This window comes from Oryza sativa, chromosome 1, assembly GCF_034140825.1.
Source record: "Oryza sativa Japonica Group chromosome 1, ASM3414082v1".
Lineage (NCBI taxonomy): Eukaryota > Viridiplantae > Streptophyta > Magnoliopsida > Poales > Poaceae > Oryza > Oryza sativa.
The window spans coordinates 16,719,368-16,725,367 of record NC_089035.1 but is presented as its reverse complement, the minus strand read 5'-3'; positions in this window follow the sequence as shown (position 1 = coordinate 16,725,367).

Genomic DNA, 6,000 nt, shown 5'->3' with positions numbered 1-6,000 from the left:
AGGCACCAAAAGAAAACATGGTATATGGACAGCTAACATTCTCATGATATTGAAGCCTGGATGTCTGGCCTGCATGAACACCATAAAAAAATGGCCAACGATACATTGTTCCCCTACATCTATGTGCTCTGCTGCAAACTAACACACTACGGATGAAGAGGACACTTTCTTCAGCAATTCATTTTGTCCCACAACCCTTTTATAAAATGGAACATGTATAAAAAAGCATACATTTGCCGTTAGACAAACCGACAATCAGCATTTGGTATCTCAAATCCCCGGCAAATGAGTCTGGATCGGACACAATTAGTACATAGTAATTCTCTAGTACAACACATCCCAACCTCAATCGATTAATCAATTACTTGGGAGCACGGCATAAAACTGCGGAAGCAAAAAGGGAAGGGGACGCACAGCAGCCTTACCGTGGGGAGACCGTGGCGGCGGCTCAGAGGAGGGCGGAGAGGGGCCGGCGGCTGCACGGTAGCGGAAGCCGGGCCGAGAACGGTAGCCACGGCCCACAGCTGCTGGTAATCGCCGGAAGCGGAGACCGGAAAGGGGTAGGAGGTGCCGCAGGGCGGAGGTGGAGGAGGGGATGGTGGCGGGTGGTGCGAGAGGAGGGGAGCTCGCCGCCGTCATCGGGGAGAGGCGATGGGTCCGGGACGTGGCGGAATGACCTCTTCTTCCTCTTCCTCTGCCGGTTGGGCGCGGCGCTCTGCAACAAGAAAGAGACGGTTTGTTTGGCAACTCTCGACCGAATTGACAGCGAGATGGAAATTTGATTTTTAGTTCCAATTTCTTGTTTGGTAGTGATGTTGAAATTAACAGAGTTTAGTTCGAGATTAAATTTTTAAAGAAAATGGATGGATTAAATCTTCCATGAAAATGGATGGTTCAGATTTGTTTAGGCAAAATAAAGGAGGAATTCCCCTAATTACTATCCCTATCTAGGTATTGAAAAGGATGAAGTTCTTTCTTCAATTCTCCATCCTCATCCCATCGAAACTCTCATGTGTTACAACCAGTTGACGTAAAACACGAGGCCTGGGAGATCTTCTTAACTCCAGTGCAGGTCCAAAACTCGCCTTCGGGTATACTAGTGTGCCAGTTGATTTGATCCTGCAATCAACAAGAAACAAGGACAAAGAAACCGTGGTTAAATCCATAAACGATAGACGATCGGCTAGGTGCCGATGACATATTATTTATCTTTGAGCCGATGTCATATATGCATCGATCGGCAAGTATCAATAAATAAAACAGAACTAAATCTACTCGATCGGCTATAGATATTAATGATATATGATCCTTATATCGATATATACTTAAACCAAGTGATTGGGATAGATCGGTCGCCATGCCGAGACAGTATAAATCACTTAGATCGAAATATATATTAATAATGAGATTATATATATTCATAGTATAGCCGATCAGATAGATCTAGCATGTATCAGCTAATACTCTGATACCACTCTATACTAAGATATCAAAGCAAATAGAATATATCAAACAAAAGCCTAATATTCCTAAATGCAGCAAGATCTTAACATAAAGGGCAGATTTAACATATTAACGAAGCATATAGAGTAAAAATAGTTAAATCAGGTAAGATCGGCTGAAACCCCGATGCTACCCTAATCGTCAACCAGAAGGCAGGCTAGAGATTGATATTCTAAGCACGACTTAATAGATCAAACTCAACTGATGCAGCATTAAATATGAAAAGAAGAACAATATCTAGACAATCAAGCCACTAGATGCTTCATAGAGTGGTAAATATCCTATATAATCTAAGCCAACGTCGCTATTTAACCTAATCGGCTACCTTCTACTAACAGATGTTAGCCGATTGTAGGTTAGATAACGATATTACCGAAGATTATATAAGATATATGATAACTCGACGAATTACATAAATAAGATTAGAGTATCATAAAGATGGAAGCACTAATCCCGAGAACGCAAGCTGCTATAACAAGTTTACCTCTTGTTGAAGATCGAAATCGATGCAGCTCAACCCGAAAGCAAGAACTTGTCGAAACAAAACGAAAGCAACAATTCTTAAACCGGCTCCACCAGTAAGATATTTTTAATCCTTTCACTAGTTGATCTCAGCCGATTTTGTCTAACACTTGTCTCTTTTACAGCCTCCTCCTCCTCCTTCTTCTCCTGTACGACCATCATCGAGTGACCATACTCCGTCGGCTGTAGGGAGCCATCATGTTGAAGAAGAAGAACAACTAGCTGCTCCTACCATTCCAGTAAGTTTCCTTTTGACACAAGAATTTAGATCGGCTATGTCTACTTAGCTCTAACTTCCTTTAAATAATTATTGCAGGTCCTAGCCGATCTTTTCTGCTTTGACATTAGAGACTATCTTGATGAGACAGAAGAGGATACCACAAGCAAAGCTTTAGCCCCCTTATCCGATGATGTGAAGAAAATTCTTGAAGATATCTCATCGGCTAGAGGCATCATCGTTAGACAGCTTAGTGGTTGATTGTGGCTCAATTAGGACTCGGCTACATGAGGTTCAAGCTCTGATCCCAGATGAGCTAGCCGATATCCTTACTCCGGCCGTATATCTCGAGCAACATCAATTCAAGCTAGAGAAAGCCAAGCTGAGACTAGCTGAACGTCGGGAGCGCAAAGATATCGAGGCTACAATTCAAGCCAATCGACAGCTTGTTCATGAAGAGAAGGCCAAACTTGATCAGCTATCTGAGGGCCCGATCAAATCTAATATTGATCGGCTCGAAACTCGTAAGACTGAGCTCTTGGCACAACTTGAAGAATGCAACGCCGAGCTGGACATGGAACATAAAAAGCTAGCCGATCTCCCAAATTCTGTTGAAGAGCAGAAGGCAAGACTAAAATCGGCTATCAAAAATGTTGCTGATCTGACCAAGTTTTTAAAAGTCATCCCTGTAACCGATGCTCAAGGTGCCCATGCCATTGAAGAAGTAGAAAAAATCAGGCAAAGAGCTATTTCAGCTTTCCAGCAATATTTGTCTTAGTGATATCTTATGTAATAGGTCTTAGAAATTTTTTTGCAATCGGCTAAGAAACTCTGACTCTTTATGTAACTCATCTCAACAATCTTTAAGCCGATTTAATATGACCCCATATTTGGCTCAAAAATATGCAATTTTTCATATATATATGTGCCCCCCCTAATTTTACAATGTCACAAGCATTGATAAAATTATAAAAGCGGCTAAGGGCGATACAACAATATCGGCCATTATACATCGGCAAACCATAACCGATTACAATATGAAAAACAACTAAGGGCGATATAACAAAGGAGGAACTGATTAAACGGCTTGCTGATTATCAGTGATCAAGGGCCGATAATTCGGGAAAGTACCTCCTTGAAGATAAACCGGTCCCGTAGTCTGATAGTCAGCTATTGAACCATCAACCATCGACTTCACCATGTTTGACAAAGTATTGACTAATATCCCAGATTGATTGATCAAAGCATGATGTACGGCATAGTCTACCTGATCTTGGAAGTTATTAAACTGTAGCTGTGCTGCGTTACTAACTTGGTTAAGATTAGCACCTTTAAATCCCTGAGAACCATCACCTTGAACTCCTTGAGAGCCAATACCTTGAACTCCTTGAGAGCCATCACCTTGGTCTCATTGAAAACCATCTGCAGCACCTTTATCAGTCGGTTGAGCCGAGCCATCTAGAGCTTGTTTCACTTCTCCATCCTTAGAAGAACCGGTCCCAGGAACATCAGCAACTACCTTTACTTTGTACTTCTGAACTAATGTTCCCTTGCGAGTCTCCGTGAATGAGCTCAAGAACTGATTCCGTGCTTACTGCATCATTGTATCAAGATCTTTTTGCTGCTCAAGTGTCAATTTATCAAAAGTGATGGGCACAATGTTGGCTTCATCAATCTCAGATAGACCCAGCTTCAGGATCTTTTCTTTAACAGAGCCAGGACCAGCCGAGGACGGCGATGCTACTAGTTTCTCGGCCATGAGGAAAGCTGCTGTTGTGATTCTGACTTCTGATAGGTCCCACCAGGCGTGCCAAAAGCGTGTTGACGTAAAACACGAGGCCTGGGAGATCTGCTTAACTCTAGTGCAGGTCCAAAACTCGCCTTCGGGTATGCTAGCGTACCAGTTGATTTGATCCTGCAATCAACAAGAAACAAGGACAAAGAAACCGTGGTTAAATCCATAAACGATAGCCGATCGGCTAGGTGCCGATGACATATTATTTATCTTTGAGCCGATGTCATATATGCATCGATCGGCAAGTATCAATAAATAAAACAGAACTAAATCTACTCGATCGGCTGTAGATATTAACGATATATGATCCTTATATCGATATATACTTAAAACCAAGTGATTGGGATAGATCGGTCGCCATGCCGAGACAGTATAAATCACTTAGATCGAAATATATATTAATAATGAGATTATATATATTCATAGCATAGCCGATCAGATAGATCTAGCATGTATCGACTAATACTCCGATACAACTCTATACTAAGATATCAAAGCAAATAGAATATATCAAACAAAAGCCTAATATACCTAAATGCAACAAGATCTTAACATAAAGGGCAGATATAACATATCAACGAAGCATATAGAGTAAAACTAGTTAAATCAGGTAAGATCGGCTGAAACCCCGATGCTACCCTAATCGTCAACCAGAAGGCAGGCTAGAGATTGATATTCTAAGCACGACTTAATAGATCAAACTCAACTGATGCAGCATTAAGTATGAAAAAAAGAACAATATCTAGACAATCAAGCCACTGGATGCTTCATAGAGTGGTAAATATCCTATATAATCTAAGCCAACGTCACTATTTAACCTAATCGGCTGCCTTCTACCAACAGATGTTAGCCGATTGTAGGTTAGATAACAATATTACTGAAGATTATATAAGATATATGATAACTCGACAAATTACATAAACAAGATTAGAGTATCATAAAGATGGAAGCACTAATCCCGAGAACGCAAGCTGCCATAACAAGTTTACCTCTTGTTGAAGATCGAAATCGATGCAGCTCAACCCGAAAGTAAGAACTTGTCGAAACAAAACGAAAGTAAAAAGAGTGGCGATGCGCCGAGATTGTATTGAACGTGTGTTAAATTGATTACATGGGGCTCGGGGTCTATTTATACCCGAGAATTACAAAACATGTCCGTATCGGACACGACTCTTATCTCTAACAAACTCTAAGATACCATAAGTCTTTGCGGCAGACTTTTGCCCGAATATATCTCTAAGGAAATTACATAAAATATCCTAATTAATATATACAATTGCCTTCTCAAGACTCTATCCATGTGTGGCAATCATCACGAAGCACATTAACTCAACCCGATGATGTATACCGAGTCGTATTGTCGGAATCGGCTGTATCAGCTTACCCAATCTGACTCGGACTCAGCCGATCCTGATTGTAGCTGATTTGGATTCCAGCCGATTCTTACTCTGTTCCCGAATCGATCTTCGTCTTTGATTCCGCTTCGATCTAATCTTCATCTTCGATACTGACACTGGTGGAGAAACCCTTTGTAGTCCCGGTTCGTAACCCCCCTTTAGTCCCGGTTTCCAAACCGGGAGTACCAATCCGGGACTAAAGATCGCTATCTTTAGTCCCGGGTGAAATAACCGGGAGTAAAAATCGATCTTTAGTCCCGGTTGGTAACACCAACCGGGACTAAAGATCGAGCTAACCTTTTTTTTTTGCATGGCCCTGTTGCTGCATGGTTTATATATATATATATATATATATATATATATATATATATATATATATATATATATATAAACCATGCATATATATGTTTCAATACATATATATGCATACATATATATATATATGTATATATATATATATTATATTATATTATATGTATATACATGCATAATATATATGTATTTATACATATATATGTTATGCAAATGCATATGTATATAGATATATATATGAACAAAATATATTT